This window comes from Vicugna pacos, chromosome 14 (assembly GCF_048564905.1).
Source record: "Vicugna pacos chromosome 14, VicPac4, whole genome shotgun sequence".
In the NCBI taxonomy this organism is placed as follows: Eukaryota; Metazoa; Chordata; class Mammalia; order Artiodactyla; family Camelidae; genus Vicugna; species Vicugna pacos.
The window spans coordinates 17,615,914-17,640,953 of NC_133000.1; the positions used below are offsets into that span (position 1 = coordinate 17,615,914).

Here is a 25,040-nt window from a genome sequence, read left to right on the forward strand (position 1 = left end):
GGGGTAGACAGTTGGAATACTGAGGAGATCCTGATAAAATTTCCAAGTTCCCAAGGATACATCCTGCCCGTATGTCCTGACCAACTGCCTTTCTGTCTGGGGCAAGGTGTGTCATTCTCTTTCCAATTTGATTTCAAACCAAGTATCATCATCATCAGCGGAACCTAAAATGCCCAAAGCCACACAGGCTGCCACTGCGAACCTCTCTCTGTCCCAATCAACCCAAAGTGTGATTTCAAGGAACATTGTAAATTACAGCTGAGTGACAGCTAAATACAACACAAACATGTCACAAAACTTACAAGCTCAGTGAGAATGATAAAAACAGGCTGAAAAATTAGTACGTCACACGCACACATCTCTGCCTTGTCTGTTTTCTGATTTATCCACATTGATGTTCTTATCAGCACTAGATAATCTTCAGCCACTAAATGGTGCTTTTGGGATTATAAATGCTTTTGAAGTGAATATTTCCACATAGAATTCCCCTCCTGTAACAGAAGAGTTTAAAGGTGCTTCAAGATGTGATTTGAAAGGTGCTAAAGGCACCCCCGTCCTAGACCGTCTTCCTCGCCACAGTGCTTGAAATTCCCACAATTTAAGGCACTGATTTGGGACATGACATTGAATGCTGAAGGCATCTGCTGAAAGTCAATTCCATTACACAGAACAGGTAGGCCTATTAGCACACAGCCCTCTCTCCAGCTCTCCTTCCCCTTCTTTAATATTTTGGAGTGACCATCATTACCTTAAGGACTAAGGTTCCAGGCCTGCCCTTCAGTGGTTGCCTGACATGGTCTGTCACTTTAGTGCACGTGTTATGTGCACACAGACCTCTAGAGAGGTCTCCAGCTCCCATTGTATTTTCAAGCAGGTCCTTGATTCCCCAAAGGGTAAGACTTAATAACTTTGTGGTATTCATTTGACCATTTGAGAAGGCTAGCCCAGGATCCTAAAAAAGAGGGACAATGGCCAGGTAACCTGAAAAGAAGGGACTGCCTGGAAGGGCAGACCAGTTGGAGGACCACACACGGCAGACCCTGGGGAAAGGGGGTCACGGTGACATTTGAACTTCTTTGTGATTATGTCTAAAGATGACCTCTTACATCCACATCTCTCTTCTCCTCACCTTCCCTCCAACAAATACACGGACACTTGCCACAGAATAATAATATATCACGCGACAGGCACTATGCTTAGCACTACATACCTCATCTCACTGAATTCACACAACGAACTTTTGAGATCTGTTCTATTACTCCACCATTTTACAGATGGTGAAACTGAGGCTTAGTGACTGAGTACCTTGGCGAGGTCACCCAGACAATGAACAGCCAAATTGGGCTCAGGTAGCCTTATCCCAGAATCCAAGCTTTTAATCACCATGTCAGTGGTTCTCAAACATGAATGGGCATTAAAATCACCTGGAAGGCTTGCGAAGTGCTCATCTAGGTATCTGGGCCCCACCCTAGGGTTTCTGATTAAGTAGTTTTGGAGTGGGGCCCAAGAACTGGCATTTCTAACAAGGTCCCAGATGCTGCTGGTCTGGGGCCCCTGTGCTACATGAAGCTCCCTCACTCACACAGGCTCCTAAAAGTGTTCAGAAGGTCATATATTTTTGTCTAGTTTAAGAACACAAGAAATTTGTGTTTGTTTTTTAAAGCAGATCCTTGAAATTGTATAAGTTTTGGGCCCCCCAAAGCCAGGATTTGCCACCGACCCTGGTGTCTTCCTTCAGTCACATTTCTCCTGATTTTATCTCAGACCTGCCTCATGTTACCGTCCACACCCAGGAACAGCTGCTACCCTCAGCCCAGCGGGTGAGGATTTCATGAAGATCTCCAGTCTGACAGAGTATATCTGCGAACACGATCTGTCTGCAGGTTTCAGATAAAGATGGGATGAAAGTAGATTAATGTATTAAAGTGGCCGCCTCCACCATCAAGACACCCTGGCGGGAGTCAGACTTGAGATCTTAAGGATGTCACACGTGCCCCTAGAGGAAGGGAGGGGAGATGGGGAGGCCACTTCTGGTGCCTGGACTAGGGACAGAAGTGAGAGAAGCCCTTTAGTACTGGATGGTGATAGAGGAAGCGGGTGTTCTTCATACTGGTTGTTTCAGACCCTCCCCTGGCAAGAACTCAACAACCCCCCGCCCCCCCCCAACCGCCGCCAGCCCTTCAGCGAGCATGGCATTTGTGAAGCAGGAAAAACAGGAAGTTTGAGAAATGGAAGCTTGACCTGAGTTTTCTATGGCAACTTCGGCCTGGAAGATCCCACAGGGGGTACCTTGGCTACCCCCGACCTTACTCCTACCACTCAGCTCTCCAACAGAAGCACAACTGGAGCCACAGATACAGTTCTGCATTTTCTAGTGGCCCCATGAAAAAGGCCAGAAACAGGCAAAATCAATTTAAATAATATATTTAATCCAACATTCAAAAATCTGATCACATCTACATCTTAATCAATATGAAATTAATGAGAACTTTTATGTTCTGTTCTTTCTTTTTTTCATAGTCAGTGTTGGAAATCTGGTATGTTTTTATATGCACAGCACATGTCAATTCAGATGCAAGATTTTCAGTGGATAAAGTGATACACTGTTCTAACAAAATAGTAATGTTGTGTTCCATGGAAAAATATTTTATGCTGCTCCAGTTTTTCAATTTGTATTTAAATAAATTAAATTAAAGCTTCAGATCCTCTAGACCTAGAGATTATCATACGAAGTGAAGTTAGTAAGAAAGAGAAGGAAATATTGTATGATTACGTATATGCCAATCTAAAATATACAAATGGATTTATTTTCAAACCAGAAATAGACTCACAGACACAGAAAACAAACTACGGTTACCAAAGAGGAAAGTGTTGGGGCTGGGGAGAAGGCTAAATTAGGAGTTTGGGATTACCATATATACACTACATATAAACTAGATAAACAACTATTTCGCACTGGTTCCTGCAAATTAAGTGGCCAATCTGATGGTAGTTCATTCTCTACTGGGACCCTACCCAGGTAGTGGATTTGCTGGTCTGTCCCTGTCCCACAAACAGGAGAGAGGTGGCAGGGTAAAGAGAGGGTGGCACTGGGGCATCCAGGATTCCCTTCCATTTTGGGTGCATGTGGGTTTTTATTGGTCAAGGAGACCGTGAAGGAGAGCTGACTAACCCATCTTGCTGATATCCTAACAAAAAACCATCCTCATGCCAAGGGACCCTGGCAGCAAGAAAACTGGGGCCTCCTTCTGATGGTGGAGGCTGACGTGGAATAGGGAATGATGCTGGGCTTAGCAGGCCCTCCCACACCAGGGAACTGAGCCGGGAGGCCCTATAGGCTCTTCAAGAAACTCAAAAGTCTTCACGTGCCTTGGCAAGGGCTGTTTACGGGACACCTGCCTCCCCGAGGGCATCCACAGAAGTAGTGGTGGACCCCAACGACGAGATGCCTGCAACTGAGTCCCAGTACAGAGCAGTTTGCCTCCCCCACTGCTCCATCCTCCCTTCACTCCCCCAGTTCCCGAGAAGAGATGGAGGTGGCATCTCCAGGGCAGGTCACGCTGCCATTCCTACTTTCTCACTGCAGGTCCTGGCACTCTGGGGAGAGGACAAGGTAAGCTAGAAAATGCCCATGAGACTGAAGCTTCAAACGGGGCTGGAATGAACTTTAAAAAATCTACAGTCACCTGAAAGTTATAGCAACTGGCCTAGCTGCTCTGAAGGGATCCTCTACCCAACAGGGGTACGGAACCCAGCTGGGACAGAGAGTGGAGGAAAAACACAGCTGCTTTGTGTCTGCAGGCAGCAGAGTTGAGATCATCACCCTGACGCACCACGGCGCCTGTAACGAAAGGCCCCTGGCAGATGTGCCCAGACCAGGAGAGGGTGTGATTCAAGCCCAGGTCCCACACTTGGGCTCACAGCCACTCACGCCCTCTGATGCCCTCGGGGTCCTAGCATCACATAGGACTAGTACTGCTCCCTGAGGTGGCCCGCTTCGTGTCCCCCGTGGTACCCAGGCTGGGGCTGTGCATTTAGGAGGCGCTCACTAAGCACACTGAGTTACTGCCCAGAAGAGCATCCAGCTCTTTTTGCATCGGTTGAGGACAGGGGTTCTCCAACTGTAGCTCCAACAGCAGAATCTCCCACAAGCTGACTTGTTAAAACACACAAGGCTGGGCCCTACATCTGGTGTTTTGGATCAGGGTGGGGCCTGAGAATGTGCATTTATAACACATTCCCAGGGGACCACACCTTGAGACCCACCGGGTTCAGTGCTGATTTCCTCTACCTGAGAGCCACATCAGCACCAGAAGAGATGGGCAGTGCTGACAGGGGTGGCAGGTGGGCGAGTGGTTCTTGGTCTGCAGGGCCGGCATGCGGGTGTGTAGGGGACTGGGCACAAGCTTCCTCTCCCTGCCCCTGTCCCAGCCCAGGTTGAGGGCCCCCACCCTCCCCTGCTCTGATGGGGGCTGCAAGGCGTGTCCTGGCGGTGCCAGGGGCCTGGAGCAGAGGCTACCTGAGAGGCCCTGCACAGACCCGGCGTGATTCCCCTTGGCCTCCACACCCTTCCATCTATTCTAAATAATCTAAGAGCAAGGTTTCCACTACCTGACCAGTCTCCCCTCAGCCTCCCATAGGCTTTTTTTTTTTTTAAGGTGGTAAAATGTACATAACACAAAACTTACCATTTCACCTATTTTAAAGTGTAGAACTCAATGACACTAAGTATATCCACGTTGTTGTGCAGTTCACACTGTTGGCCAACCATCACCACAACCTATTTCCAGAACTTTACCAGCTCTAACGAATTCTGTACTTATTAACAAATAACTCCTCACTCCACTCCCCTCTGTTCTACTTTGTCTCGATGAATTTACCTGTCCTAGGAACCTCACATAAATGAAATCATACTGTATTTGTTCTTCTGTGTTTATGGCTTATTTCACTTAACATAACGTTCTCAAGGCCCATCCATGTTGCCATAACTGTCAGAACTTCATTCTTTTTTATTATTTTATTTTGTTCATTTGGTTTTTTGGAGGGGGAAGATAATTAGGTTTATTTAATTTTTTTTTTGATGGAGGTACTGGGGATTGAGCCTAAGACCTCATGCATGCTAAGCACATACTCTACCACTGAGCTATACCCTCCTGCAGAACTTTATTCTTTAAGGTTGAATAATGTTTCCATTGGACATATGCTCTATATTTTGTGTATCCATTCATCTGCTGGGCATCTGGGTTGTTTCCCCTTTTGGCTACCATGAATAACGCTGCTGTGAACACTGTTGTGCAAATGTGTTTGAGTCCCTACTTTCACGTCCCTGGGATATATACCCAGAAGTGCAATTGCTCGAGCATGTGGAAATTCAATGTTTAATTTTTTGAGGAACCATAATACTGTTTTCCACAGACTTTGAATTTAATCTTCCACCTAAGAATTGTTCACCAGGAACAGGGATGTGAAAACCTCATCACCATCCTCTACAGCGGATTTGAGGCTGGCCTCTGCTGAGGGGCTTATGGCCCCTGAACCTCTTAAGTGCTTAACTAATGTCCTTATTTATACATGTGGAAACCTAACACCCCAGCGCCCCCACTGTATGAGATGAACAGGTTATAGCCAAGAGAGGTGAGGCTTCCAGACTGCTCTGCTGGTACCTCACTCCCCAGGGCTTAGCCCAAACATCACCTCCACAAAGACCCTGGTCACCACTCTTCCTAATCATTCCCTAGCCTTGTTTTACTTTCTGCACATTATAAGCTGGCATTATCTTACTTATCTGTCTCCTTATTTATTCTCCTTCTCTGTCAGATAGACAGAAGTGAGGGCAGGTACCCTGTCTGTCTTAATCACAGCACACCCCTAGCATCCAGAACTATGCCTGGCACATTGTAGGCACTGGGTTGTAGGCACTCAGGTATTTGGACTGAATAAAATATAACACCTTATGAAAATGTATATATAACTGATATTTGCAAGAAATATTCTGCGACCTTCACAATTCTCCCAAGCATGTAATCTTCCTCATAAAACCAACCAGTTTTTTTTTTTTTAAAGACAAAGCCACACTGAAATGCTTGCTAAGTCGCTGACTGCAGTTCACCAGTTCTTGCAAAGAGTCTAAGGCTCAAATGTTAACTCTGCAAATGCCAGGTCTCCACTCTTTCCACAGGCCTGGGCTGGGGAGGGAAGAATTACTATTCCATTAAGCAAGGTCTTTGTGATCACACTGATAATTTTCTTTCCATTAAAATGTTAAAGCCTCATGTTTTTCTAAGTAGTGGTTTCCCCTGGTGTAAAAATGATGTAGATAATGGGAAGAAAGGGAAAAAAGAGCCTGGCCTCTCAGCCCAGCTATATAGTCAATCAGTGTTGCTGTCCTTGGTCCTGATGTTTTCATAAGAACACACCATGGATTGGGACAGCATTTCCAGGAATGCGACATATGGTTTTACTATTTTCATGTCTACTGGTTGACAACTGAACAGAGAAAGGTGACACTCTGTCCTGAGCATGAAGCAGAGCTAACTGGGGTGCAGGAAAGCACGACCATGAGCCATATGATGCAGACTCTCAGGTTCATGGTGCTTGACCCAGGGAAGTGGCAATTTCCAGTTGTGGCTTGGAGCTCCCCTCTGCTTCCCCTGTGGCCTGCACATGACACACAGACTATGCCCTGGCCTCTGAGTTTCCTGTGCTCTATTGTGGCCAGGCTCAGCTGTCCACCTTCCCTGCAGCAGAAGTGGGATTAAATAGAAAGAAAGGGCAAGAGATCCTAGGAGACAAGTCAGCAGGACCAAGGTGTGGCCTTGCAGGGGGTCCACCTAGTGCCACTAGGATGGGACCTGCCTGTCACACTTCCTTTCTCAATGTGGTCTGTCCTCCCCTCTCTTCACCAAGCCATACGCCTTCTCCAAAGTAGCCTCTTTCTAATGAATCTGTTTGACTTAGGTCACCACACTCCCCCTGTGATTTTATTTTTCAGGTTTTTAAGATCCCACATATTTCTTTAAGATGGGCCTGACTCCTTTGAGGATAGTATCTGCCTCTTCTGCTTCTTCATAAACCCTTCCTGTATTCAGTAAAGTACCAGAGGGCTCATGGGGAATTGGAGCAGTGGAGAGTTAGATACTGAGAAAGGAGAGGGTTTCAAGGGGAAATGAGGCAATCAAACAGAACAGACATTCAGACAGAGAGACAGACAGACACACACACACACACACACACACACACACACAGAGGGAGAGACAGAGACAGAGACACACATGGAGAGATACACACACAGAGACACACATACAGAGGCATACACAGAGAGACAGAGACACATGCAGAGACAGAGACACATGCAGAGACAAAGACACATGCAGAGACAAAGACACATGCAGAGACAAAGACACATGCAGAGACAGACACACGCAGAGACAGACACACGCAGAGACAGACACACGCAGAGAGAGACACATAGAGACACATACAGAGAAACAGAGACAGAGACACACGCAGAGACACACGTGCAGAGAGACAGAGACACACACAGAGACACAGAGACAGAGACACACAGAGACACAGAGAGAGACACACAGAGAGAGACACAGAGACACACACAGAGAGAGACACACACAGAGAGACACAGAGAGAGAGAGACAGAGACAGAGAGAGAGACAGAGAGAGACAGAGACAGAGACACACATACACACACAGAGACACAGGGAGCTCATGCACCAAAAGGGGAATTTTGGATTCAAAACTTAGAAACTCATCAGAGAACTTGGAGAGGACCAATTTTGGCATAGTTGCAAGAAAAACGTAGACTAAAAGGCATTAAGAAGTGAATAAAGGGTGTACCCAGTGTTGGCACGTTGCCCTTTCAAGCACAGCTCAAGCAAAGCTCTCCTGAGTATAAATTTACGTGACCATGTATTGAGAGCTTTAAAAATATTCATACCCTGTGGCTTAGGATTTCATTTCTAAGCACAGCTACAGACAAAGATCTAGGCATACGAATGCCCATCAACACTACTTAACAATCATGAGAAAATGAAAACCACCTGAACATCCAAGAAACATTATTTGGTCATTACCACATTAGGTTTACAAAGAATACTTCATCACCTGAGATTACAATATCATGTTTCATCAAACTTCAGAATATAAAAACACTGTATTCAGTACGAGCCTAATTTTGTGTATCTATTGAGCTACTTACTTACCTACCATTTATGTATCTAGTCTCATAGATAAAAAGACTGAAAAGGAAACCCCCTAGGACATTAGTCAGTAGTTATAGCTGCATTGTGAGCTTTTGAGTGATTTTCATTCTTTTTTATATTTTCTGTATTTTCCAGATTTCTGTAGTAATTGAGTCGGCTTACACTTAGGGATTCAAAAGGTTGCTTTAAAAATAGAATGGGCTGTGATGAGGAAGTGGAAGGAAGGAAGGAAGATTATCTTTTAAAATGTTCAGAAGAGGCAGGCTTTCAATTCAAGATGCCGACAGAGGAGGCTCCTGAATTCACTTCCTTGCAAGGAACACCATATCTACAGCTACATATGGAACAATTTCCTCTGAAATAAATCTGGAAACTAGCTGAGTGTCTCCTATACATAGGGCAAGTGAGGAAAAATCCACAATAGGGTTTAAGTAGGAGAAGCTGAGAAACAATATCATCATAAACTCCAACCCCAATGCGGCGACCCCACAAGTAGGAGGGAACTCACAACTCCCCACTCCTTCCTGGGGAGTGAAGGGTATGGACCCCATATCTGGTGCCCAACCTTTTAAGACATCCACCTGAGAGGTGGGCTCCCAAAATATGTAGCTTTGAAAGTCAATGGGTCTGCATCCATAAATCACACAAAGCTCCAGGGAACTAAGATACTGTCCTTAAAGGGCTCAAGTGAACTCACTGTGGCCAAACCCCTAGGGGTTAGTTAACAAAGAGCAGAGTAGAACTTACATGAAATACAAACTAAAGAGCCAATAGAAAACATCAGTGAATCTAAGAGCTGAATTATTGAAAAGATAAACAAAATTGATAAATCATTAGCCCAATTCACCAAACAAAAGAGTGAACTCAAAATCAGAAATGAAATGTGTGGTATGAGAACTGATACTACAGAAATACAAAGAATCAGAGACATTATTGTGAACAATTATATCCCAACAAATCAGGTAATCTAAAAGAAACAGGTAATTTCCTAGAAGCATACAACCTAACAAGACTGAATCATGGAGAAACACAAAATCTAAACAGATTGATTACCAGTAAGGAGAATGAATCAATAACCAAAAACTTCCTGAAAAACAAAAGTCCAGCATCAGATGGCTTCACTGGTAAATTCTAGCAAAAACATTTCAAGAAGAACACCAATCCTTTTCAAACTCTTCCAAAAAAGAAAAGGGAACATTTCCAAGCTTATTTTATGAGGCCAGCCGTAGCCTGAATCCAAAACCAGACCAGGACACTACAAGAAAAGAAAATTATTGGCTAATATCCTTGATGAACATAGATCAAAAAGTCCTCAGAATATTAGCAAACTGAATTTAACAATACATAAAAAGGATCATACACCATGATAAAGTGGAATTTACTCTAGGGTGCAATGACGGTTCAGTATCATTCAATCAGCATGGCATACCACATTTACAAAACAAAGGATAAAAACCATATGATCATTCTCAACAGATGCAGAAAAAGCACCAAATTCAATATTCATTCATGATGGAAAAAAAAAAACCACTCTAAACAAAGTTGGTATAGAGGGAAAGTACCTCGACATATTAAAGGCCATATATGATAAGACAACAGCTAACATCGTACTCAATGGTGAAAAATTGGAATCTTTTCCTCTAAGATGAAGAACAAGAATGCCCACTCTTTATGCTTGTATTCAACATTGTACTCAAAGTCCTAGCCAGAGCAATTAGGTAAGATAAATAAATAAAAGCATCCAAACCAGAACAGAAGAAGTAAAACTGTCTCTATTTGTAGATGGCATATTATATATAGAAAACTCTAAAAACTTCCCCCAGAAATTATTAGAACTAACCAATAAATTCAATAAAGTTGCAGGATACAGAAATCAACATACAAAAGTTTGTTGTGTTTCTATATGCTAATAATAAACTCTTGGAAGGAGTAATTAAGAAAACAATTCCATTTATAACTGCATCAAAAGGAATAAAATACCTACAAATAAATTTAACTAACGAGGTGAAAGGCTATGAAACTATAAAATACTGAAGAAACCTAAGATACAAATTAATGGAAAGATATTCTATGCTCGTGGATTGGAAGAATATTATAAAAATGTCCATACTACAAAGCAATCTATAGATTCAATGCAATCCCTATCACAATTTCACAGCACTTTTCACAGAAATGGAACAAACAATTCTAATTCTATATGGAACCACAAAAGACTCAGAATAGCCAAAGCAATCTTAAGAAAAACAAAGCTGGAAGCATCACGCACCCTGATTTCAAACTGTATTACAAACTATAATAATCAAAACAGTATGGAATTGGCATACCAATAGACACAGATCAATGGAACAGAATAGAGAGCCCAGAAACAAACCCATGCATATATGGCCATTTAATTTACAACAAAGGAACCAATAGGGAAAGGACAGTTTCTTCAACAGATGTTGTGGGGAAAACTGGACAGCCATATGCAAAAGAGTGAAACTAGACCACTGTCTTACATCATAAACAAAAATCAACTCAAAATGGATTAAAGACTTGAATTTAAGACCTGAATCCATAAAATTCCTAGAGGAAAACATAGGCAGTAAGCTCCTTGACATTCGTTGGTGATGATTTTTTGGATCTGACACAAAAAGTAAAGGGAAAAAAGCAAAAATAAATAAGTGGGACTATATCAAACCAAGAAGCTTCTGCACAGCAAAGGAAAGCATCAATAACGGAAAGGAAATCTACTGCATAGGAAAAAATATTTCCAAATCATATCTAATAAGGAGTTAATATTCAAAAAATATAAAGAACTGACAACTCAATAGCAAAAAAACAATCCCATTAAAAAATGGGCAGAGGATCTGAACAGATATTTTTCCAAAGACGATACACAGGTGGCCAGCACATACATGAAAAGATGCTCAGCATAATCAGGAAAATGCAAATCAAATCCATGATAAGATATCACCTCAGACCTGTTAGAAAGGTTATTACCAAAAAGACAAGAAATAATAAACGTTTGTGAGAATGTACAGAAAAGAAAACCCTTGTACACTGTTAGTGGGAATGTAAATTGGTGCAGCCACTATTGCAAATAGTATCGAGGTTCCTAGAAAATTAAAAATAGATCTACCATGTGATCCAGTAATTCCACTTCTGGGTATTCATCCAAAGAAAATGAAATCACCGTCATAATAAGATACCTGCACCCCCCTGTTCAATGCAGCATTATTTACAATAGCCAAGACATGGAAACAATGTGGGAACAACAGTGAATGGATAAAGAAAATGTGGCATATTTATACAATGAATATTGTTCAGCCATGAAAACGAAGGACTCCTACCATTTACAACCATATGGATGGACAATGAGGGCATTAAGTTACGTGAAATAAGTCAGACAGAAAAAGACAAATACTGTAAGGTATTACCAATATATGGACTCTTAAAACAAACTTGAACTCAGACACAGAGAATAAATTAGTGGTTGGCAGACACAGGGGATTGGAGGGGGGAGGTTGAAATGGGTAAAGGTGGTCAAAAGATTCAACTTCCAGCTATGACTGAGTTCAAGTGGTATAATATACGGCAAGGTGACTTTTTGTTTTAATTTTTAAAAAAGTTCCGTTGAAGGGATGGGGAGAAAGCAAATTCAAGGGGTAGCAATGTTCAGGAAGGCTTCTTTTGGGGTTACTTTTAAAGATGGCACAATAAACCGTCCTTTTAGAGAAGAATGCAATAGGGAAGGTGAAACTGAAGACCCACGGGGGAGGGTAATAAGAATGACCAGGGCCACAGGTGCAGATCAGTAGCACGGGGAGAGGTGGTCTTACAGAGAAGAGGGACCATTCCTTCCCTCTTTCCAAGGCAGAGAGGAGGGAGGGGAGAAGGGCCTGGAGTGAACTCATTAATGGCCTTGTTCTGCTCTGGTGCAGAGCCTAGGGCCAAGCCAGGGGTGGGCTTGGGCTCTAGGAGGAAGGTAGGCACCTGGCTTTGCACATCTACACCTGGGACCCAAATCCTCCCCCATTTTCTTGTTAAAATACGCGCCCACAGCTCTGTGCTCCCACTTGTCTCCCTTCCACAGACTCTTGCCCAAGCCAGCTCCCCGCACAGAGTGCCAGCCCTGCTAAAGGCACTGATGTCCAGACACAGCGCTGAAGACCAGCGCCATCCCTATAGCTTCCTCCTCAAGGATCCTTCCACCTCCTTCCTTGCAGGGTCCCCTGTGCCCACCTCGGGAATATCCTCACTCCCCTGTTAGCCTCAGGTCCTAATCACCTCTCAGAGCGGTGACAAAAATACGTACCAGCTGACCTCCCTGCCTCCAGCCTGTTCCCACTGCCCTCCGGACCCCCGCAGTGCCTTGCTCTCCTCGGCTCAGGTGCTCTGGCCATGCCCTTCCCTCCTGGTGCGGTGCCCTTCCTGCCTTCTTCCCCAGACTCAGCGCTGGCTCTCCCACTTGGGTCCGGCTCTCCCTGGCATCCCACAGGCTGTGCTGTGCCAACTGTAGGACGGTGTGCGGACAGGAACATGGTTCTATTTAACTCACAGTCGTGTTATCCCAGTATCTAACCCAGTCTCTGGCACTTAGTGAGTACTTGGTAAGTGTTTGCTGAAGGAAGAGCTAAACAAGAGAGTGATGCTCACAGTTTATTCTGCTCAAGTTAGAGGACTAGGGAGCTGACACCTGGTTGTGTCTACTCCAGGCACCGTATCAGTGTCCTAAGTGCTTTGAATAGACTATTCCGATCAGTCTCCGATGAACACAGAGGTAGAAGTTATTACTCGTTTACAGATGAGGAAACAGAGAGGGACAGTTTATTCAAAGGCACCCGGGAAGCGCCCACACTCTCTAACTCCAAATTCCCTATAATCATGGTCTGTATATCGTCATATTCTACCTCCTCCCCCAGTTAAACACCGTAGTGATTGCAAAGCTTAAGGCACTAGGAAGTTACTCTTTTGCATAGAAGTTTAGGGCTTCTGCCAGATAACTTTATGCCATCCATACATCTTTAAATGTCTATTTCTTATCTTTACATCAGGGTGAGAGGTCCCCGGAGACCTCAACTACGGCTTATTCATCTTTGTACAACCTACAGTTCTCGGCAAGTTGTAGGTATTTTGTAAATACTGACTTGATAATCGTATTATTCTTTGATTTATGAAGTGAAGTTATGATGGCGAATTTTCTGGAGTCGGGGCGGGAAGTATTTCCGAGCAGATGGCCCATTCCGGCACCCATCAAATTATACTAGATTGGTCATTTTCTAAGCACAGGGCCAGCCCTGAGGCTGTGGATAGAACAAATTTAAATTCATGATGAATTCATTAAAAAAAATTCCAGGGCAAGAAATCTTTCAGGAGCACTAATGACATCCCCATTTAAAACTAAATTAATTCTGTATGGTTTAAATGTTATTACAGTGAAATGCAAACGAACAGTCACGACGAGGCACTGCTGCTGAAAAAGAATCCGTTAAGTGAGTCAATCATCATAGCTTAGCTGTTCATTAATACTGCTTGACATCTTCTAGTGCACGTCTCTTCCCTCAGTGCATTTATTCCATACTTATTTATAGAGCGCCTGTTTAAACAATGCAGGGGACTGGGAGCTTGGGAAGTGGCAGCAGAAATGGAAGGCACGGTCCTTGCTCTGTAGGTCTGTGCTGCTCCAGGTGGGGTCTGAGGTCTGACATTCAGCACGTGGACAGTTCTGCTAAACTACTCCATGACATTGCTGCTTCAGATCCATCGTGTGGGGCCAAGTGACCTGCAGGGGCCTTACATTGACATTAGCCCCTCATACAAGTGTATGCCCCAGGTAACAGCCCATAGCATCACAAGGAAATGTAAGTTCCATATGACTTCCATCACCCTGTGATAAAAGTGTCTCTGCCTCCCACGGCCTTCCCCTTGTATGCCCCTTAAATACGGCCCCCAAGAAGCTTTCCAAACTCCTGCTCTTTGGTTTGAACTCACCAATCTGGCCTTAGCCCTGAACCCCAAAACACCCCATCCGCCAACCCTAGAGGCCTGTGCCCCACATCCCGCCCCTCTCTCTGCCTGCACCCTGCCTTGAATGCTCTGCTTGGCCCCGCAAGGCAGGCCGTGTACCTCCTCCAGGACCTCTAGGTAATAAATCTCTCCATTTCAACAGCCTTTGTTGTCTTTTGTTGAACCTCACCATCCCACACCCTGGGGCTCTCCTGAACACACGTTAATCCAATAAAGACACAACACAGCAGCAGTGTCTGTATCACCTGGGAGCTTGTTAGAAAGGCAGGATCTCAGACCCCACTCCAGACCCACTGGATCCAGAATCTCCAGTTTAACAAGATCCCAGGTGATCAGATGGCCATTAAAGTTTGAGACACACCAGAGAAATCACCAGCATCCTGTTGGCCATATAAGACTGTCAAATGAGATCGTTTCTTAATGACATAAAACCTTTCCACCAGGTCTACCCTATTACATAGAAAAAAATCATTTTGTTGTGCACCTTAAACTTACACATTGTGATACATCAATTATATCTCAGAAAAGCTGGAATGGGGGAAAGGCCTACCCTGCCTGCCTTACTTACTCCTATAATCTCAGTTCCCACACCCCATCACCCTCATAATCTCCTTACCAGCTCTGGTTTTTCTTTTTTTCTCCATATTTATCACCTTCTAACATCTAACACAAGTTTACTGTATATATAGTTTGCCCTCTGTCTCTTCCTGCTAGAATTTAAGTCCACAGGAGGAGGGATCCCTGTCTCCTTTGCCCCCGGTACACCTCAAGCATTATGGATTTGAGCTTTCCAAGGGCAGGGACACTTCCCATGTTCCTCCAGTGCCTGGCTCACCCTGAGGCTTTCTAAGGTGCAAAACAAATGTTCCTTAATAATCAGATGAAGAATAGCTGGCTGCTTCCAGGGCCCAAAGGCCCTTCCCTAGTACAGGACTTCTAGCCTGTCTCCTTGTTCTGAATCAGCAAAGAGCAGCCTGGATTCCGTGTGCCTTGTGGGTAGCATGGCCATGTCATTTAAACTGGGATGCTTTTGAGATGGGGGGAGGAGGGACTATTAATAATTCTGCAGATACAACAGGTATACATACAACTGCGACCTCACTTAGGGGGCCCTCTCCGTCACAGCTACAGTCCAGGGAAGGGATCATGTCACACATTTTTCTTTTAGTCTGGAATCACTGAGTTGCAAGAAACAATCCAGTTCAAATGAAGTCAGGTTAGAAAGTCCCTTACTGAATGGTTGTAGAAACAGCTCATGGAACCAAGTATAGGAGTTCCAGCCAGGCCTCAGTGCAACGGGAAAGGGGCAAGGCCTGGCCACCCCACTGAGGCCAGGTTCCCCTCATCATCGTTCCTGTTGCTTTTCTCTGCTGCAGCTTTCTCTCCATGCCTGTGCCCCCAACAATGGGGACACCCCTGGAAGCTTGGGTAGGACGATTGTTTACTGAGCTGACTGTCCTGTGTGTAGCTGGACATTTAGCATCTCCGGCCCATAAAATGCCATAATATCTCCTTACCTACTCATTGTTACAAACTAAACTACCCCCATGCATTTCCAAATGACCCCAACTATGTGATAATATAGGCGCAGCATCCATTTCCAACAGCGTTAGTATCTTAGTTCAAACTCCCAGGATAGAAACTGATCAACCATTCTGCAGCCATCAAACTGGACCCTGGTTCATTCAGCCATGACTGACAGTGTGAACGGTCAATCACAATCACAGGATACACTCGAGGTGGCCAAACTTGCCCCTTCCATGGAAGCTAAGGACAAGGATAATTCTCAGAGGGGAATGTGACAAATCAGTAAAGACTGACTAAGGATGGGGCCAATGGAAGGCATTCTCAGGGGTAATTACATCTGCTCAGGAGGCCCCAGTTACAGCGTTCAGTATCTTGCCACGTTTTTGGAATCAGTGACCCAAGGTCATCTATTTTCTCTTTTCTCCTTTGAATGCAAGCCTCGCCCCCACCTTTTCTCTTTCCACTCTCTCTCATCTTGTAGCTGTCTATGCCTCCTCCAACCTTTTATGTCCATAAACATGTGAACTTAGCGGATCTGCCTCCTCTTTCATACTAGGTAACAACATTAATTTACTGAAACTTGAACGATTTCATAGCCGTAAGAACACAGGAAAATGCTCTAGTTTACCCCCAATTAATATTCTTTTTGCTTGTGTGCTTGCCTGGCACAGCTGTTCACTATTTGAAGAGACCATCACAGGCTCAGAAGATAATCAAAGACGCTACTTAAGAATAACACGCTGCCTTTTAAAAAAACCAATGCCCAAGCTGAACCCAGAATGGTAATGAGCTGAGGCAGAAACCCAACTGAGACCTCCGCGGCCAGCCCACCCAGCTGGGACATTTGCATTTTATACAAACCATTTTATGATGCTATAAATTTCACATTTTTACAGTTACAGGTCTTAATCATCATGAATACCATTTCTGCACGTATCTTTGGTAAACGGAATTCAAATTTCCACATGATCTCGAAACGCTAAACCGTTAATAGCTTCTCTAGGGCCCTGTGGCTTGTTCTGACCTCTTTGATGATTTCGCCATTGTTTATGCATATAAAAATCACAATTCAGGCTCATGAGCCTAACTTAAGTTTCCCAGGCATTTTTCAGTCCATTTTTGCTTTTTGATATTCTTCAAGATTGAGGACCAGGGGTTTGAAAAGCAGTGAGTACACTGGTTAAGGCTTATAAATCTCTTTCTTATACCAAGTTATTTTATAAACAATACAAAAATAGTTCAAAATAATAATACCAATTTGTAAACCCAACATATATTACAAACACCACTGTATCCACTGTCACTCTAAAGCATTCATTTGTAACAGGCAATCACAAGGTCTGACCCATAATTTTTAGTTGTTTCATTCCATACTTGGCTCTTAAATCTGCTTTTCTATTTAGAATCTTTTTCTTAGAGATTGCTTTAACCTCATTCATTTGAAATTTTGAACATGCTCTTTCTGTATTGGCTTACTTTTAGGTCACAAAGCTTTCTGGAGCAGGCTCAAACAAATTTCTTGGATCTAAGCAAGCATTTGATTTAAAAGTTATCTTTGAGCCATTTCGTAATGACTTAGGAGCGTTGTATGCTACTCTATGGCAATGCAAACTTCTGAGTATTTCATTTACTTGTATTTTCTTTCTCAGTTCGGGAATGTTTGGGGAAAAGAACACAGTAGGGGACGTGGTCACAGGACAGTAAACAAGCTGTTTTTTATTTAACCATGAAGCAAAAGCTTTTCCTTCCTCGAAAACCTCCTTTGCATGAAATACAGGCATTGACTCCATCATTATTACCTGCCAGAGTTGATCAACAAACACGTGGCAAATACTGAGCAGACTGGCTCAGCGTCTGCGCCTCCATGCATGTAGCCATCTTGAGGACAGAGGGCTTGAGAAGCAGTGAGTGGCTGAGGCTTATAAACCCCTTTCTCACACCAGGTGTGTGTAGTTGATGGCCCAATGGGGCTATAGAAAAAAAAAAAAGCACTAAGTTTCCATGGGAACACATGGACACAGGTGAACTTGGATACGTCTGTAAAGGGTCTGAAGCGTCCTGCCTGGGTGTCTGACAAAGCCGTCTTATCCTCACAGTCTTGAGTCATAAGAAATGCTGGGTCTGTCTTTTAAATTTATATAAGAACTCCCTAGCTGAACTTGCCCGCTTCAGCCTCACAACGAGGCCCCTGGTTTATTCTTCTCAAATGTAAACGTGATTCTATTATGTCTTCTTTGAAACTCTTTTCCTAGTTTTCCTATCGCTTGCAGGAAAAACACAGAAATGAATTGGCAAGACTTCTAAAGCTAGCATCCTTTGGCCCTGCCTCAAAGCACTTCCCATTAGTCCACTCCATCCCAGCCACATGGAGCTGCACGGAGCCCCTGCAATGAGCCGTTTTTCCTTTCACATGTACATATCGACCTAAAAGGACTCTCACACCCCATCCTGCCTTTACCTAGTAAACTCCTATTTATCCTTCAAGACCCAGTTCAAGCATTACCTCTATGAAGTTTTCCCTAACCACCAGCAACTGAATTAGTAGTTCCCTTCTTGCTGGCACAGCTCCGTGTTCATGCATCACATAGTGTTGTAACTATTTTTCTCCAATGGCCCAGCGGTTGTCTCCTTGATTACATAACAAAGTTACATGGAAAGATTATTTTCATAATACCTATTCTTAGGCTGCACCTTTGAAGATCCTAGTTTAGTAGGTCTGGGCTGCGGCCCAGGCTTCTTTTTTTAAGTGCTCCAGGTGATTCTGATGCGCACGAAGAGAACACTCATTGTTGAGACTGTTGAGAATCATGCTACTGAACTGTGAGCTCCGGGCAGGCTGGGACTGGGCTTTGTTCATTTTTTACCCCCTGTCCACAGCAGAATGGCACTTAGTAGGCTGTCAGTTGATATGGAAGGAGAGAGAAAAGGAAGGGAAGGGAGGGGGGGAGGAAGGAAGGAAGGATGGGCGGATGGGGTGAAGGGCTGAAGAGAGGAAGAGAGGGAGGGAAGAAAGAAAGGACAGAAAAAAGAGAGGAAGAATGGGGAGAGAAAGAAATAGAGAGGGGAGGGGGCGAGAGAACGGAAAAAGAGGAATTCTATGCTTATGGGAAGCACCTTACCCTCTGGGGGAAAATACCGCAAATTAATACAGGTTGTTTTATAAAAAGAAATCTCCTGATTTAGCCATGAGGATCAGATCTCTCTCTCAAGAAGATATGAGCCAGAAGATATACACACATAGAAAGGCGACATGTGGGCACAGACAAACCCTGGGAGGTCTTGTAAGCACCTTATAAGCACCAATCTGAACCGTCCATAGAAAACACATCTATCAGCCTCTTGAATTTGGTCTGCAGTACATCACTCTGGTAGCCTGACATCCAGCTTAAAATGATCTTCCGCTTCTGTGAGTCACAAATTATTCCCAAGGCCAGCCAAGTGTTTCCATTCTCAAACCAATATTCTGACAATCAGGTGGTCCTCATACCATTCTGCCGAATGCAGGATCAGCCTCCTGGTTCCCTTGGTCAGCCCCGCCCCAGCCCAGAACCACGGCCAGCCTGCTCTGTTCTGGTGGCAAGATCTGCACTCAGCTGGCATCTTGTGCTAGAGGACTGGACAGACAAGAGAAGTGGGGTTGGAAAGAAATCTTTCCCAACTCCCGAGGGGTTTTCCAGCCACAAGATGAGTGCATCAGTTTCCTCCATACTGAGTTCCAGGATTGGGGCTGAGCACCATGCAAAATCACCCCCCACCACCAGGGCTGCCAGACTGGCACAAAAGCAGATCTTTCCCAACTTCTGAGATAGCTCTTTCACACTCCTGGTTTTTTTTTTTTCCAGTTATTGCAGAACAGGCCTCAGGATTTTACCATCCAGATGCCCAGTGCAATGAGCCTGGTCAAGCTGAAGACTCGCTAATGACTGCGGGGTTTTGTTTTTAAATATATGCCCCTGTTAGGGAAGGAAAACTCATTGTGCAGGGTGAGGCATTTCGAGCACAGACATGATATGGGAAAGAGTTATGATTGCAGCAACTACCGCACGACTTCCCTTTGGGGTTCTGCCAGAGTTCTCATAAAACCCTCCTTTTTCTGCCATCTACACCATGCGCTCTTATGTAATCAATTTAAGAAGCCTTTATGAGATGCCAGAGGACGTTACTTAAAGCATTCCCATTTATTTTGCCTTACTTTATGTATTTATTACATAGAATTTAAATTAAATCCATTTGGCCGTGTTTTACAGTGGAGGGAGGCGAGGTCCGTCAGGAAGAGAAAAGGAATTTGTCATGAGGGGAAAGCTCTTGTGGTCGGGCTGCCCAGACTCTGGTGGAGAAAAGAGAAAAGGTGCCTCCCCACTACTTGGTGAGATACAGACAATTCTTTCAGCTTCTGGCTTAAGGCTTCCCTTTCTCCTACAGTTGGTGGTGATTTTTCCAAAGGCTAGCTCTGCCCACCATTGTCCTGTTCAAACCCTTCCAGTGACATCATATTACCTTCAGAATCAAGCCCAAATTCCACAGTGTGATGTTTTTCACCATCTGTGATCTGCCATCAACCTGCTTCTACAATTCGGTTTGTGTTCTTTCCTTTTCTTGCTTCTCACTCTCCTGCTAAACGTGTACTACTTCCTGTAGGTGCCTCCCACTCACCAGCCTTCAAATCCCACCTGACAGTCAAGGCCCAGACAGAACACTATCTCAGCCTCAGCATTTCACCTAATCCTTCAGGGAGGAAGTAGTTAGTTCCCGCAATCAGGCCAAGTCCCTCGCGGACGCACCTGGAATCTGGATCTGGGGACCTTCGTCCTGCTGTTCCACCTCAGTCAGACACGGCCCGACACCTCACGCCTGATTCTCTCTGCTCAGCCACTGGCAGGCCCTCCACCTGGGAGAGGTCTCCGCATGCCCGACTCCACCGCGTGACCTTTCAGCTGGCGCTCTTGCAACCAGCTGGTGATGCGCTGTCTCCATCTTTTTCAGTTTGAACTTCTGAGTAAAGGCATTTGACTGGCCTAGCGCATCTCTGTAAGACAGATGACTATGGCCCTAAGGTGAGGTGCTGTCCTGGGGTCCAGTCAGCAGAGATCTGGACACAGGGGTTTGTGTGCACCCATGGGTGGGTGCAGTGGACGCTGTTAGGCAGGCAGGCACCACAACACACCCGTGCAGGATCGATGCCCGCCCTCCACCGTGACTTTGAGGCTAGGCGAGTACGAGGAAGGAAGGCCTCTGCTCCCCGTCTGAGCAGCAAGAGAAACACAGCGGTCAGAAGATGTGACAGTTAATTTACCTAGATGTCCTGGCTTTGATGGGCTGAAATGAGAGTTGGGGGTGGTGGTGTGGGGAGAATGAAATCACAAGTGATCCCAGACTTGCTGGGAAATAAAAACCCAAAGCACACGCAGGGGAGAAAGAAAAAAATGAAGTCAACACCATAATTGGCATCTGAAGCCCCAGGACAGTCTTCAGAACTGAGTGATAAACTCAACGCCTTATTTAGAACCTTAAATAGAGCTCATTTGGTCCTCCTGTATTTTGGATTCATATTCTATCCCAGGTCCTCATTTTTAAGACATTTGAGGATCGCTGTTGGATATTTAAAAAGAAAAAAAAATCATAAAAAACCCATTGCTTGATTAATTCCTAAGACACAGCTGTTTCTGACGCTCATTGCAAGTTTTGCCTCTAGAAGTGGCTGATGCTTGTTCAGTTTTTACCCAACAAGCACTCCGTTCTCAGGTCTCTGTACTTCATAATCAGGGATGGAAAGCCATGATTAGCTGTTCAATCAGGTGACCACGAGCATGAGTTATTTCTTGTAGCAGATTCAGGCAATCGCCCTGATGTATCTATGAGAAGAGTCTAAGATCTGATTACAGTTGATCATGGGTGGCCTAACGGGACCTGTGTTTAATCAATGTGCTCCCCCACCTCCACATGGGCTTTTTGTTTTTTTAAATCAAGCAGACCTGCCACCTCCTGCTCCCAACCCTGGCACATCCACAGGAGCTGGGAAGCCCACCCGTCCCTGCCCACGGGCATCCCTCCTGCATGGCTGGGCTCCATTTCTTACCCTCCATCATCACCTCTACATCACACCCAGGAACAAAACAGGGGACAGACAGACACCCTTTGTGTGGCTTGGAAGACAGATTTAGGAGTTAATCCAGCTTCAGCACCAAGACAACAGAAATATGGAATGATGATGGGGTACTTATGTGGTCAATTGACTTTAAACTTCATGTTACTTTTTACTTACTTTCTTGGGGACAGTTCTGCATTCTCCTCTACTGCCCGGCGCATGGATGCCTTGAGATCTCTCTCGTATTCCTCTTATTATTTTCACGTCTATTTTTTTTCCCTTTTTTTTAGATTGAAACATTGTATGCTTTTCTAAAAACCATTTCTCTCATTTCGTCACTCCCTGGGGGTGGCATTAAGTCCTACAGCCTCAATGATCACCTCAGCAGCATTAAAATGCACACATGAGTCCCACCCCTCACCTGACCTCTGCCATGGGGTTTCCCATCTCCTTGCAGCCAGGGCTGGAAATGCCTCCTGGCTCTTCTCTTTCCCCAGCTCTGCTGACAGGAAGGCAAAAGCAGGGAGCCTGAGCCTCTCGAGTCTGGCTGCAGTCCGTCCATAGAGCGCAGCTTGGCTGGGATGAGTTCAACGATTGTGACTTTTAGACAGTTGAGCGCTCTTTAAACAAACCCCTGAACAGTTATTCCCATCCCCGCAAAAGAATTAAACTTTATCAAATTCACACTGTTTTTATTTTTCCAATAGAAAGATCCATAGGGGTTTAGCCCTGGGCATTTCAAGCTGAGGCTTGTTATGTTTTATACACAATCTCCTCAAAGATAGGAGACCCTCAGCCAGTCAAATCTGGGGCTTCATCTGACCCCACCCCCTAGCACATTTACTATGTGAGCCATGACAGTGGGTGTGCTTTGCATTTTTCCTACAGTCAGGAAGGAAAAGCAGCAGCCTCCCACCCCAGAATCTTCGACTAATTCATTATTGAACAGATAGTGAGTACCTACTCTGTGTCAGGCAGTGTGCTAGGTACCAGGCTAGAAAAGGGACCCTACGATGGTTCTGGGAAAGAAAGAAATCACACTCCCGTTTCCATCCTCTGAGCTCATAACCAATGGAGAAATACATTCAAGAATCTGACAGGTGGTGTTTGTACACACACACACAATGGAATACTACACAGCCATAAAAAGGAGTGAAATAAAAATAATATGAAAACTAATAATAGGTGTATATATATGTATGACTGAAACATTATGCTGTACACCAGAAATTGACACAATATTGTAAACTGACTATACTTCAATTAAAAAGAATGCAAAAAATAAGAGTGAAATAATGCCATTTGCAGCAACATGGACAGACCTAGGGATTATACTAAGTGAAGTAAGTCAATGACGAACATCACGATATCACTTCTACATGGAATCTAAAAAATGACACAAATGAACTGATTTATGAAACAGGAACAGACTCACAGACATAGAAGACAAACTTACGGTTACCAAAGGGGAATGGAGGTGGAGGGTTAAATTAGGAGTCTGGGATTTGCAGATACTGACTACTACATATGAAACAGATAACCAACAAGGACCTACTGTATAGCACAGGGAACTATATTCAATAGTTTGTAATAACCTATAATGGAAAAGAATATGAAAAAGAATATATATGTGTAACTGAATCACTATGCTGTACACCAGAAACTAACACAACATTGTAAATCAACTATATTTCAATTAAAAAAAAAAAAGAACCTGACAGGCAAAGATTAAAATGTTAGCTCTATCACTGGAAAAAGATGGATTGGAGGATGTGACTTAGCTGTGCAACCTTTTCCTATTTCCCACACCTGCCCAACCCATTCCTGGAGAGCTGCCTCCCCAGAAGGGCAGAGCGTGCCCAGGACCTCGCCCCAGACTGAGAGCAGATAAACTGGTCCTCCATGGGGTCAGATCGAGAAGCGAAAGGAAGGTACCAGTACCAGGCCCTTCTCCAGGTTCATGGGTTCTAAGCAGAAGTTACTCCTCTGCAAAGAAAGAATGGCGAGGGCAGGAGGAGGGCCAGGAATGTTCTGGCTGGAGCCCCTGCACCGGGAATTAGAGACACCCCCTAACAAACCTGCTCCCTCCTCTCAGAGGAGAGGACAGCCCAGCAGGGGAAAAGGGACAGAATTATACAATGATGTGGTCATTGCTTTACAGAGTTGGGGGTGGGAGGGTTCTGGGCTAAGGCCAGAAGGATGGGCAGGGCCCTTGGCAGCCGGGCAGGTTGCAGGACTTGGATTTGCTAAGCCTCAGAGCCTGGTGGAAAGGGGGTAGGTGCAAGACAAGGGCGAATGTGCAGGAAGCAACTAAAGTGGATGTCCCCCTCCTGGCTCGCTGAGGACCAGTTTCCTCTGCCTCCATCTCTTTTGCACTCAAGAAATAAAGAATTGAGCACAGGACCCAGGAGGTAGCTGTTCCACAGGGCAAAGGTGGGCCTGCTCGTGTGCCTGCTTGGTGCCTGGTACATGCAGGTGTTCTGCAAATATTTGCTCTTTGAACTCACGTCATATCCCTCCGGCCCATCTTTGCCCTGTCTGGAACAGGCCACTTTTCCTTTAGCCTGCTTCTTTTTACTGCAGAGACCCCAGTCTGAGTCACCTTCCTACTTCCTAAGTCTCTCCTGTGAACATTCCAGAAGTGATGTTTGCACAAGCCTGATGCTCTCAGAAGCATGGCTTTCTGTAAATACAGTTTTATTATTAGAAGATGATGAATTTTTAAAATGCCAATTCTGGCCTTTTCATCGTGACAGAGTGTAACTCAAGTCTGCATATGCTTTGTTCATCAGAAACCTTGCACGTCTCAGCTCTGGGCTGAGGACGCAGCTTTGGGCAGCGGTCAAGGCCACAGATGCCCAGGGGAGCTAGGGAGGTCCAGTGAGTGATGGAGCCTGCCCAGCCAGAGCACGGTCGCCCATCCTGAGAATGTTCAGGAATATAGGTCCGGCAATTGCTTGTCAAAGGAAGCAAAAATCTGTGGCTTATGTGAAATCACCTAAACTTTAAATTGGACCTCAAATTCTAAAATTAAAAAAGAACACCGTGAGGGCTTAACATAACACACCTGTGGGCTGAATTTGCTCTTCTCACTTCCCCCCGCCAGCTAGCTTCTGATCTACTGCAGCTTCACGCTAATGCTGGGTTTTAGTAGGGAGCCCGTGATGTCACCAGTCTTGGTTCAAATCCTGATTCCACTGCTT

General features: G+C 44.7%; 2 long non-coding RNA genes across 4 annotated transcripts in view; one reads left to right on the top strand and one right to left on the bottom strand.

Annotated features, from left to right (window-relative positions):
• The window catches only part of LOC140701126 (uncharacterized), a 66,179-nt gene that overhangs the window by 35,576 nt on the left and 5,563 nt on the right, over positions 1 to 25,040 (bottom strand). The window lies entirely within an intron of this gene.
• Positions 20,286 to 20,767, top strand: LOC140685492 (uncharacterized). The gene is made up of 2 exons (XR_012058738.1): positions 20,286 to 20,328; positions 20,484 to 20,767. It is a non-coding gene; the product is annotated as an uncharacterized lncRNA (long non-coding RNA).